The sequence below is a fragment of the Rattus norvegicus genome, chromosome 19, assembly GCF_021556685.1.
Source record: "Rattus norvegicus strain SHRSP/BbbUtx chromosome 19, alternate assembly SHRSP_T2T, whole genome shotgun sequence".
Classification (NCBI taxonomy): domain Eukaryota; kingdom Metazoa; phylum Chordata; class Mammalia; order Rodentia; family Muridae; genus Rattus; species Rattus norvegicus.
The window spans coordinates 32,610,609-32,623,255 of record NC_141552.1 but is presented as its reverse complement, the minus strand read 5'-3'; the positions used below and the strand labels follow the sequence as shown (position 1 = coordinate 32,623,255).

Genomic DNA, 12,647 nt, shown 5'->3' with positions numbered 1-12,647 from the left:
GATGTTTCAATAGTTAAAGCCTTCTGATGGACTGAGATTCAGGAATTAAGAGCTGAGAGGCAGCCAACTTCCAAGTAGGCCCTGGGCAACCTGTGGGGAAGGCCTCAGATGTCTCCCATTGCTTTCTAGGAAAAAAGAAAAGAAAAGAAATCCTCCAGGTGGCTGGTGAGTGATGCAAAAGAAAGGATTCAAATACCAGGAGAGGGAGCGTGAGGGAGGCATTGCCGAGCCGAAAACCCAGAACCTTAAAGCTAATTTCTCATAATTGCAGTTAGTGTGATTATAATATAATACAAGTGTCAAAAAATAATTCTGGAAAGAGATTAGACACAATGTAAAAATATATTAATTATAATATTCTGATTTTAAAAACCAGATGGGGCTGGAAAAGGAATTGATGGTAATGCCGGTAATTATAGCTTCCATTTTTAGAAGTTACTGTGTATTATGCACAAAAATAATGCTATATAAATATTGTTTTTTATATGCCTCTGTGTACATCTCTGACACTAATTCCTTAAAGTGCGTTCTTAGGCGGTGAAGCTCGCTGTGAGCACCCTCGACTGTGGACCCAGTAGACTTTGAACCAGCACCAAGAGTATGAGTGTGCAGACTGCCACACTCTTGCCGGTCCTGCTTGTTACCGTTTTGCCAGTAATAATTTAAACAGTGCATTGGAAATACAGAAGCTCGACCATTTTTTAAATAAACCAGAGCAATCCGGAAATGGTTTATTGCAGCACAGCCATCTTTACAGACTGAAGCCTTCTGCTTCTTCTGTCGCGCGCACACAAGGACAGGCTTTTCACAGGCAGGTCTCCATGGGAGTTGGAGCGGGCAGGACTTCGTGGTATGTGAATAACAGTGGCAGCTATGAAACGCTTTCTTTGGAGATAAAGAATTAAGGAGCATTAAATCACCCACTGCGTGTCCTCATGACGGATGTCCTGAGTCCACAAAACATTCATATTCACAAAGGGTGTCAGGGCCTCTAGAAGTTTCTCACAGTTCAGAACCCAGTGACAGTGCACACCGCCATCGGCCGCTCAGAGATTATTTGAGCCCAGAAGTCTGGGATGCAGCAAGATTCCTTTTCAAAAAGGGGGGGGGGGAATGCCATTGCCTTGCTCAGTCCTCTGCAGAGAATCTGCCTCCTGCAGGGGACTAGAACGACACAGGGACCCACAGCTGGACAATGTGCAGGGAAAAGGTGCTGGAATACTCCGCTCTAACTGGGATGCAGTCATCAAATCCCTCCCCTCAAGGCTCAGGGATCTATGAGAAGGAGGAAGAGGAGGAGGAGGAAGAAGAAGAGGAGGGGGAGGAGGGGAGGAAGAGGAGGAGGAGGAGGGGGAGGAGGGGGGGGGGAGGAGGAGAGGAGGAGAGGAGGAGGAGGGTTGAGGGGAAGAGGGGGAGGGGGAGAGAGGAGGAGGCAGAAAGACTGTAGGAGCCAGAGCAGAAATGAGTGCACTGAAACAGTGTTTTCCAGGGGAAACATACATATGAACTTGCAGAGGATGACAGCATTCACAAAACCTACCTGGGTTCAAGGCAGGCGAACTCCCGCATGAAGGAGGGGAAAGAAAGAGGTATAAAACCCCACCCCTAGCCAAGAAGTTCATTGAAATGCTAGCCAATGGGAGAAGGAAAATGACTTGTCTTCAGTGGAATGGCACTGGGCATACGGACCACAGAAGTAGCTGGCCAACACAACTGGACTCAATTTTTTTCTTAAGAGGGAGAAGAAAGGAAAACAGCAGGAGATGTGTGTGTGGGGGGGATCTAAAGGGAGTTAGGGGAGGGGAAAGAATATGATTAAAATCTATTTTATGAGGGGCTGGAGAGATGGCTCAGTGGTTAAGAGCACTGACTGCTCTTCCAGAGGACCTGAGTTCAAATCCCAGCAACCACATGGTGGCTCACAACCATCTGTAATGAGATCTGATGCCCTCTTCTGGTGTGTCTGAAGACACCGACAGTGTTCTCATATACATTACATAAACACACACACACACACACACACACACACACACACACACACACACACTGAGAGAGACAGAGAGTGAAATTCTTAAAAATAAATAAAAATTATGTTGAAGGGGAGAGCATCTGGAAGGCAAGACATAAGCTTCCAAAGGAAGGAGGCGCCCAACATTCCTCCCTAGCTGTGACGCCTATAAACTACCTCAAGGACAAGCATGGTACAATAGCCTACAGGTGCAGGAGTGGCAAGCACACCTTGATGGAAACCAGTGGCTCTCTAATTGGACATAAGGCCCACTCGACAAGAGGGATACCATGCTGTTACTGGGAACCTAGCTAACTGTTCAGTGTTAGTGAAGTCATGGTTACTGGAGAAAAAGCTACAACTATTAATTTACTAAACCAGCATAACCCTTAACAGCAATCCGCAAACATCTGTCCTTATAACCACAGATAAATATAGTCTTAGATCCTAATCAAGGAAACTTCTCTGTGCAGTAGACAGCGAACACTACAGAAAATCACAGCCAATAGCCATGCAGAGCTGGAAGGCCAGTTCCACTGGACACACCTACTAAACACTCCTACATTTTCCATCCCCCGTGGAAAATGGAGTCGAAAGATTGTAAGAACCACAGGATCAGGAAGTTAGCTGTGAGACTGCGTCACCTATTAACAGCAGAAGTTACGCATGTCAAGTCTTGCCAACATGACTGCCCAGACATGAGCTGAGCAAAGCGGATACCAATGGAAGTGCAGACATACACAGGGAAGAAGCCCAAGGGGCCTCAACCCCACATAAAGGACTATAAGCAAGTAGTTAAACGTGGACGGACAGATGGCTCTTCCCAGGAAAGAGCACACCAGTTGATTGTCCATGGACAAACAGCCCTGAGAACATATATACAATTAACAGTGTCTAGACTCAACAGGCTATATTTAGGAGGGGATGTGTATACACAGAGACATATATCCATGCAATGACAATTGATAAAAACATGAGGCCGTGAATTTGAAGGAGAGGGGGGAAGGGGTCTACGGGAAGGTTTGGGGGAAGGAAGAAATGTTATAATTATAAAACAATCTCAAAAATATATAACAAGCAAGAGGAAGGGGGGATCTGGGGGAGATGGCTTAGTTGGTAGGGTTCTTATTGTATAAACTTGAGGACATGAATTTAATCCCCAGTAGCCACATAAAAAAGCAAGGCATGGTGACCCAACACTTATAATCCCAGCAGTGGGCGGTGACTCACACAGATCCCAGAGGCTCCACTGCCAGACAGGTTAGCCTATGTGGTGAGCCAGGCCAGTGAGCTGTTCTGCCTCAAAAAACAAAAGTGATTACATTTTTTAAAAAAAGATTTATTTACTTTATTTATGTGTACACTGTAGCTGTCTTCAGACACACCAGAAGAGGGCATCAGATCTCATTACAGATGGTTGTGAGCCACCGTGTGGTTGCTGGGATTTGAACTCAGGACCTCTGGAAGAGCAGTCAGTGCTCTTAACCACTGAGCCATCTCTCCAGCCTGACATTTTACTTTTTTATAGAGTACAAAGAATGATATTTGAGGTTGGCTTTTGGGCTCTACACATGTGTACACACACAAGTGGACCCTACATACACACACACACACACACACACACACACACACACACACACACACACCAAAAATGAAAAAGAAAAGCTAGAGTTTCAGTACCGTATTTAAAATATACAGTTAATAAGGACAATCCCGTGTGTTCCTAAGAGTGCTGTCCAGACTGACTTCCCTCTTCCTCTTCCCATGTGCCGTAATGGTCTCTACTTAAAACTTCTTTTGCATGCAATAAAGAAAGGCAACAGATATGTTTGGATAAAGGAAAGAGGTAGAAACACAATGGACCCAGGCTACCAGTCCACAGGCTACCGCAGCTCTACCGCCATTTGCCCCCTGCTTTTGCATGATCCTTTGAGCTGTTTCCGTGCTGGGAATGTGGCCGTCTTATGGTTTTTCTACCATTGGTGGTCAGGTTTCTCACAGTGGTGTGGTCACTTGGTGTCCCCAGTGAGCCCAGCGTTGTGAGAAGTCTGATGGGGCCCTGGACTCGCCTTCTGCATTGACTTGGCATTCCACCACAGTTCTAGCTGCTTTGGCAGGACCTGTACTTCTGTCTCTGTTCTGCAGGAATGGGGCCCTCAGGACTCTTAATGCATGGGGAAGCAGGAGTTATTGTATAAGCCAACTGGAAGTTCTGATGTCTCCCTAGTAACCAGACAGCAGATATGCTATGAAGGTTTGTTGAGTGAAAGAATGAGTGGTCGAATGGCTAAATAAAAGATGTTGCTTACTTTTCTGAGGTTCCTTTTCAATCTCTGGGTTCCTCCAGGCCTGGGACCCTGCTGAAGCTCAGATCATGCCTTTTCCCTGCAACCAGATGCTCTGTGACTTAGAGCAGACTCCAAAGCTTAAGAAAGCTTCTGGCCTTGTGATCTGCAGTGATGCGGGCCACCAGGCCCTGCTCCACCCAAGTCCCAGCCCAGCACTGTCTCACCTTGGTCTGACCTTGACATTGTCCACTCTCCTTCCTCTGCAGTCAAAAATCTCACTGACGGTCCTTCCTGGCCAGAGCTGCAGCTCCCGGGAACTCATTCCCCATTCTGCTGACACCCGCACTCTGTTGATCCCAGTAGAATTGGCCCCAGGGAGCAGAGCTAGTGTCTGCCCCATAGATACCTTGATGTTACAATGGCTGCTGAGTGATCGGCAACCGGGAACTCCCAGCACTGTTTTCAGGGCAGTTGGAGCTGGAGGGAGGCATGGCTGCCCTTCGCTCCGCTTCAAAGAGACTTTGCCCATCTTGTCCTATCAAAAATAACAGACCACGGAAGTGTAACCTCTTCCCAGAGCAGATACGCATTTGCAAGGCGGCGAAACTACATAATTACAGACATAACACTCTAAAAATAGGCCCTGTGCCCGCACAGGCAGCCAGAGCGTGGCACCGAGCACAGCACTGCCACGTGTGGCGGTATTAATAGGGGCTGTGGCACCGTCCCAGGTGACAGATGAGGTGACTCGAGAAGGATTACCACCGGGATCACTGAAATGTCCTGCTGCCCAGTGCCTGTCCAAGGATGTAGAACTCCCTTGAGGACAAGACCTAGCAGGGAAGACTGATGTTCCACAGTTCAGTGGCAACTGGAGCTAACCGTGATTGTGGGTCTCAAGACAGCAGGGAGGAAGGCTAGGCGAGGTTTGAGGTTACCCATTCCATCACTGCATGCTGTGTCAAAGGGCTTTACCCTGCCCCAAAAATACGCACACTAATTATGTGTCAACTAGAGATAATTTTTTTCACAGAAGTCGTCATACAGCTACAATTGTCAGATTTCCCCCTTGCTGTATTCCGGCAACTACCCAACAACAGGACAACAGGAGTTGAACAACAGGAGTGCTGTGCTTAAAGCGTGTGACCTCCCTCACACATTTACCTACTGTGTGCGGACTCTGGCTATCCTCCCGCCGCAGGCCCTTTCAGGCTAGCCAGCTTCCTGCGTGGTTAGTGCTGGGCTGGGTTAGTGTTTAAAAGGGCTAAGAGGACTGTGAGTCTCCCAAGTTCTCACCTCCAGAGCGACATGGTGTCAAGTCTTTCGCACGCCAATCAGGGTCAGACAGGAGGCGTCCATGAGGGAACTGATTGCATATCTTGGTAGGAGAAGCAATGGAATTCCAAGGCTGGATTTAAGACCTTTACATTTTCTCGCTTAATTTTTAGAAGGGCTCCAGAAGAAAGGAATTACTATTTGTATTTTATAGACAAGAAGCTGATGTTCAGAGAGGCTAAACAACTCTTCCCAAAGCCACACAGCTAGAGGGTCAGTGTGAACTGAGGACTGACCTCAAAGCAAACTTTCCTCCCCTTGGCACGAGTATCCCCGGTTGACTACTAAGTCCGCCATTTCCTCCCGGTTTCCCATCAGGGGAGGAATGAGAGGGCCTTCCAGAACACCTTCAGGGCACAGCTGCCTTGATTATTATCCCATAACCTTTTTTCCAGCTGGTCCAAGCCAATCAGTCCCTCAGCTCTGTTTCTAGTAGGCCAGAGGCTCACACCCGAGGGGCAGAGAGCTGCCCAGGCTTTTGAGCCTTGGGCCAGAGCTGAGGTAATGAGGAGCCTGTGCTCCGCCAGCTGCCTCAGGTGCGCCAGGCACTGCTGTTGGGCTGACAAGAGCAAAAGCTCACAGCTCCTCCCTGGCGCCTTCCGAAGCAGCTGCCTTTTGTTCTGTGTAATGGGTGGGGGAACTGAACTAGGTCAGGAAATGGCAGGGCAGGTTCTCAGACTCTGGTCATTGGGCTCCAGGGTTGACGCTCTCCAGGCTTGACTCACTAGCCGCCTCCCCAGCCAATGAGGAGTGTCCAGTGTGTGAGACAGGGAAGCTTTCGGCAGTTGACTTTTCGCCACAGGCCCTCTTCCTCCTGCGCAGGCGCCCTCTCCCTGACACCTGACACTTGCCCTAAACCCTCACCCCCAGCCTCAGAGCCAGAGCCAGAGAACAGGGCCAGACCCATCTCTACATCTCGGCTTCTTCCTGGAAGCTCCACAGCAGCTAAGGAGCAGACCACCTTTCTTCTGGCCCTGGGCTGTACTCCAGAACGTTCCCAAAGCCTGGCGGATTGAGGCGTTGAGGCACCCATCCCCCCAAGGAAGAACAGAAGAGTCGCACGCTCCCAAATTTTCTTAGTTTCCTCCAAGCCGACTGCCCTGGTTAGTTTGCTGTCCTCTCGACACAATTAGGGTCATTCGGGAAGAAGGACTCTCAACCGAGAAAGTGCGTCGTCCATAATTTGCCTGTAGGCACGTCTTTGGCATTTTCTTAATTAGCCACTGATGCGCGAGGCTCATTTCGGACAATGGCGCCTCTGGTCTCGTGGTCCTAAGTCATATAAGAAAGCAGACTGAGCAAGCCATGAGGAGCAAGTCAGTAAGCAGTGCTCCTCCATGCCTCTGCTCAACGTCCCTTACAGTTGTAGCGTGTAATTACATAAAAAACCAATCGGGGTTGGGGATTTAGCTCAGTAGTGCGCAAGGCCCTGGGTTCGGTCCCCAGCTCCGAAAAAAAGAAAAAACAAAACAAAACAAAACAAAAACAAAAAACAAACAAAAACAATCTACTCTAGCTATGGCCAGCTACAGCAGGCTCCCCACCCCATTGGGAACCCCAAGCCGCGCTCCGCCCAGGCTCCCACCGCCATTAGCTGCTGTTCCCAAGCCAAAATGGGGATAGCCATGGGTGTGGAGAGATCACCATCACCGGCGCCCAGCCGACTACAGCATGGATCGATTTCTATAACTATACGCTGCAATCTTGAGTTCCTGCCTTGATTTCCTTAAATGAAGAACCGTGATATGGAATTCTCTAGGAAATAAATCTTTTCCTTCCCAAGTTGCTTTCTGGTTTTCATGGTGTTTTCTTAGAGCAATAGAAACCCCCAACTAAGATATTAATCAAAGCTGGGAGTGACTTCCTTCCTAGTTACACAGAAGACCGGGTCCCAAAGCTCTGACTTGTCAGACGAATGCGTCCTTCCACACTGTGCAGGTCACACACTTGCCTAGCCTTGTTTCAAAAAGGCATGCAAGGCAGGGTGTGACGGCACACACTTGTGATCCCAGTGAGGCCAGCGTGGACAACATAGAACCTGTCTCAAAATAACAAGGCAAAGCCTTATTTTCTTCCTTAAAAAAGAAAGCCAACATCTAGCATGCCTAGTCAGAAAGCTCTCTGGCCCTCCACCAACACATGAGAGGGAGGTGGATGATGGTTTCCTTGAGTGGAGACTCCCCTCACGCCCAGATGCAGGGGCCAAAGATGGAGAAGTTGAGAAGAGCCTGGTGATCCAACCCATCATGCTCTCCCATCAACCCGGAGCAGGGAGAGCATGGTGGGAGCCTGACACTCACAGCACCAGTGAACCTTGACCCTAGCCACCTGGTCCCACAGTGAATCTCCTTTATTCATGTGTTTATTTTTAATCTGACATTCCCATGGTGAGTAATTTGTATTTTTAAAACTTATTCTCATACTGGTTGTGGTAAGATATGCATGTAGGTACAGTCACCGTTTTGTTTTTTTTTTTTTTTAAGAATACTGTTCTCATTGTCTCGTTGCTAGGCAACTATCACCACTGGCCACACAGGCCTCTGTGTGAGTTTGTCTGTGTGCATGTGTTCATGGGTCTGCACTCAGGCGTGAGTGTGGTGGTCAGAGGACAACCTCGAGTGTTGCTCCTTGGGGAGCAGTCACCTTTTTATTGAGGCAGGCGTCTCATTGGCTGAAACTTGCTAAGTAGGCTAGGCTACCTGACCAGGAAGCCCAAGGGATATACTTGTCTCTGTCTCCCTAGTGAATTCCAAGTGTGAGCCTCCTTGACTTTCTTTACCCAGGTTCTAGGGTCCAAACTCAGTTCCCAACACTCACTAGGAAAGTGCTTTACTGATCAGAGACAGCTTCCTGACCCCCCTCAGAATCCAGGAAAACTCAAACTCTGTCCCCATAAGAGAGCAGACCATCCTTTGTCTCCCAGACCCAGGCGACCAGCATTCTGCCTCCCATCTGTAGGTGTCAGACCGCTCTAGGGATCTCAGGTAAGTGGGCTCCTAAAACATTTGTCCCTTTGTGGTTGGTTGGTTTGTTTCAGTTAGCGTGTTGTCTTTAAAGGTGACACTGAGTCACCGCGCATGGCAGCTTTGCCCTCTTTAAAAGGTTGAAGGGTGTTCCGTCATGTGACCACTCCCTGGGGCAGAGTCGTCTTTGCTTTTGTGGGTGGTGCTCCTGTAGCTAAGGTTAGTTAGGTTTTGGTTATCGAGTAGTAGTGTTGGGAGGCGGGGGCTCTAACCTCGATCCTGTTTTCCTCAGAGACTAGAATAACTTGTGGGGTAGGTTGTTCTTGATCGAGCAGGTGATTCTGAAACAATGTGGCCTCCCCTTTGTTCCTCTCTATCCTTTTGAACAAATATAAAGTTATGATCTTGTGAGTTAATAAATCAACCGTTTTGACTGAATAGTTCTGGAGGCTGAGAAATCTTCAAGTATGGTGCAGGCATCTGGTGAGGGTCTCACATTGCACCCCAGGGTGGTGATGGTGGGGAACATTACATGGGAGAAGGCAGCAAACATGCTCACCAAGTCTCTCTTACTCTTCTCGTAAGACGCCGTTTGTGATGATTTGTATATGTTCAGCCCAGGGAGTGGCACTATTCGAGGGTGTGGCCTTGTTGGAGTAGGTGTGTCACTGTGGGTGTGAACTATAAGCAACCCCCCCTCCCCCCATCCTAGCTGCCTGGAAGCCAGTCTTCTCCTAGCAGCCTTCAGATGACGATGTAGAACTCTCAGCTCCTCCTGCACCATGCCTGCCTGGATGTTGCCATGTTCCCACCATATTGATAATGGACTGAGCCTCTGAACCTGTAAGCCAGCCCCAGTTAAATGTTGTCCTTATAAGAGTTGCCTTGGTCATGGTGTCTGCTCACAGCAGTAAAACCCCAAATAAGATTACATCATCACAGAGGCCCCACCTTTATAGTCCATCTCATCTAATCCCAACTACTTCCCACCTAAGGCCCCTCTCTGAACACCATCCATAACTGAGCTCAGGAAAGACTACCACTGTTTCTAACACGCGGCCTTTGTAGGACAAAGCCAATCACACAAAGTCAAATTGGGCTCGCTCTAAGAACAAAGACAGGAAATAAACCACGCAAATCACACCCGCGTCCCATAGACCAGTGGGTTAGAACCTTCTCAGTTGCGTAAGCTTACGATTGGGAGAGGCAGGTGCATTTTTTTCCCCTGGGGCCTAACTTCCAGAAAGTCTGCCTCAAGGTCCGTGACTTCCAAAGAGCCTGTCCTGACACTTAGTAGGTGTGTGGCCCTGGAAGCCCACATCAGGAGCCTTGGGCTGCAGTCATTCCCTCGTGATCTGGCCGCAGCGGCTCTATCTCTCTACCCTTGCCTTGCTTGGCTTTCTAGTCAGGATGACGTGGGAGTCTGGCTAACTTCCCGCAGATGCAGTGGGTTAAATGGGAGCACGCTTCCAGAAATATTTCATAGAGCCCAGAGTGCTCTGCATACATTCTCAGGACAGAGAGGCCCGGAGAGGCTGAAGTCTCCAGACTCTGACTACAGAGCAGCAGCACAGGAGCAGATCAGGGCTCGTCTGCCTGCTGAGGAAGCAGCTGTCGCAGCCGACCTGGTGAGAACAAAGGCTAGAGACACGCTTGTTCACAGGGCACGGGGCAGACGACACCCTCACCCCGAGCAGTGCCTGCCATCTTCATCTCCAAAGCTCTCGTGGGGAGGAGACTCCACGCTCTGCCGCTGGGGAGGAGAACAGAGCCTGAGTGGCGTGTCACTTCATCAAGCCCTCATTTTTCCATTCCAGCCATTAAAGAGAATTTTGCTTTAAAAATGATTAATAATTATGAATCCATATAGCAAGTTATACATTAACAGTTGCAGGGCCCCATAGACAAGAACAAAAGAAGTTTCATTGCCACATTTCATTCATCAAACTTCTAACGAGAATGGCATTACTTATGCAACTTTGCCTTCCAGTCCTGAACAATAGGCCACTTCCTAGGACTTTGTGTGACCTAATCACAACCCCAAAAATGAATATGTCCACCTGCAAGGAAAAACATTACCCTGTACTTACAATGGCCCACTGAGCTACAAGGAGGAAATCTTTTTAAAAACTCCCTCTGGGGTTGCAGTGACCAGGAGGGCAACCGTTAGCACGGAGCCTCAAGGGAAGCAACTATGTGATGTTCTTGCTTGGGGTAAGCCTGTGGTGGTTCCAAAAACAACACCCCGAAATAGATGGGCCAGTGTGCCAGGAAACACTACTCCTCGGAGGGTAGTGCCCTCCACAGCGTGCTGGCTGGGTGAGTGAGTGATTTACACGCTGGCCCCCGCAGGTATTATGGGCTCCCTCCCATAGCTACGGGCCCCACAGTCTGGGCCTTGCATGCATCCCACCATTCTGAGGCTAGCTCCTCCCTCCGTGGCAATTTTACACAGACTGTGGGCTTTTCACACGGCTGTTATCCTTTCTAGAAGCCTCCCCCAGAAGTGTGCCTTATATGTCTCCAAGGCTCACTCAGCTCTTTCCTTCCCACTCCAGACACTTTTCCGTATCACTCAGCATTTCCAGCAGCTGGGGTCTAGACCAGCAGCAGCTCCTGACCTCTGGTGCCTTTCTGGGTACCCAGACCCAAAGAACAGCTTCTTTCTCTTGCCCAGGTCCATTTCCTCTGGTGGAATGGAGCAAAGGCAAGTTCCTGCTGGGGAGGTCTCAGGATGCACAGGCCTGAGTATGGGACGCTGAAGACAAGGTCCCTTCTAGAAGGCTGGAATGGCTAAACACAAAACAAAACCAAGCAGGAGTTTAGTCACCGTGGTGAATTGTTAACGTGCTACAGAAAGTAAGTGGGGCTACAGGATAAGAAGGTGAGGGGGGCGAAACAGCTCCCACTTCAGAGAAGTGCTCCCATTTGCCTGTGTAATTTTTTTTTTTTATTAAAGCAGCAAATGTGTTCCCTCCAGTCAGAAATGACCCATCCACAGGTAATACAATCGGCACAACTTCAAGTAGTTCCCCTGGCTTGGGAGTGTGTACACGTGGGTCTGGTAGGTGTCACAGTGAGCAGCACTGTGCCATCACCACACGAAAATCTAGAGTGGTCCTTGACAGCTGCCGCTGGGGAGGTGCTGCGTGCTGCTTTGTGCCCCGTCTCCCCTCACTCAATGTTCTTCCTTGAAGTCACACTTCAGAGTCTTTGGCATTTTTGAGAAAAGCCCACCCCGTCACACCATGACCCTCTTTGCAAAGACCCTTCTGTGTTTGACTTTGGCGGCTGAAGAATGCTGGGAAAGAAGATGCCCTGTTTCCAAAAGGAGCCAGGCCTCTTCCTTCTCCCTGAGATTTCTCACGTCCTTGCTGCTGTCTCTCCCCATCTGAAGACCCACTGGGTGGCCAGTTGGTCCAAACCGAGCTCTTGGTTTCAGATTTTATTAAAAACCTGAGAAAACTGATAACAGGGAGAATTCTGTTTTGCTTTTTGAGGCTTCCATCCCAGGTCAATTGTTCCTTTGTTGGAGCCTAAGGCATGGTTGAACATCGTGGTTGCAGAAACTCAAAGTTGGAGAAACCATTCACTTCATGGTGGCCCAAAAGCAAAGCAGGAGAGAAGAGGCCCAAGGGCATGTGTCCAGTGATCCACTTCTCACAGTAGGCCCGGCTTCTCGAGGCAGTCACCACCTCCCAAGGACACCGAATTACACCTCTGTCAGTGGACTGACTTGTTGGTAACATCAAAGCTCCCATGATCCCGTCACCTCTCCAGAGCCCATTCTCTGAGCATGCAGCATTGACAACCACACATGAGTGACAGCGACAGTCATAAATACAAACAGCCTGTTCTCTCCTTGTCTGCTGTGGTGGCTTTGTAATGTGTCATTATAAATAGACTCAAGTACATTTCCTTAGATCTATTGACTTACCTTAGTGTGAGGCGGTTGTTGTCTCAGACTTTTCAAACCCTACTTTTAGTAAGGGCTCACAAATGCTTTAACCTCCCTTCCAGCCCACCATCCACCAGAAGTAGTAGAAAAGAAAG

At 48.9% G+C, this 12,647-nt stretch overlaps 2 long non-coding RNA genes across 4 annotated transcripts; one reads left to right on the top strand and one right to left on the bottom strand.

Annotated features, from left to right (window-relative positions):
- Nucleotides 1-697: 697 nt before the first annotated feature.
- LOC147999356 (uncharacterized) lies at nucleotides 698-6,628 on the bottom strand. Of its 3 annotated transcripts, XR_015644322.1 has the most exons (4): nucleotides 5,593-6,594; nucleotides 4,521-4,831; nucleotides 4,318-4,393; nucleotides 698-885 (listed from the first exon to the last, which is right to left on the bottom strand). It is a non-coding gene; the product is annotated as an uncharacterized LOC147999356 (long non-coding RNA). The 3 variants fall into 3 exon arrangements; XR_015644321.1 differs by lacking the exon at nucleotides 5,593-6,594 and having other exon boundaries at nucleotides 4,521-4,928; XR_015644320.1 differs by lacking the exon at nucleotides 4,318-4,393 and having other exon boundaries at nucleotides 703-885; nucleotides 5,593-6,628.
- A 1,537-nt stretch (nucleotides 6,629-8,165) lies between these two features.
- Nucleotides 8,166-10,438, top strand: LOC134483619 (uncharacterized). Its single transcript, XR_015644319.1, has 3 exons — nucleotides 8,166-8,615; nucleotides 9,307-9,437; nucleotides 10,110-10,438. It is a non-coding gene; the product is annotated as an uncharacterized LOC134483619 (long non-coding RNA).
- Nucleotides 10,439-12,647: the final 2,209 nt, after the last annotated feature.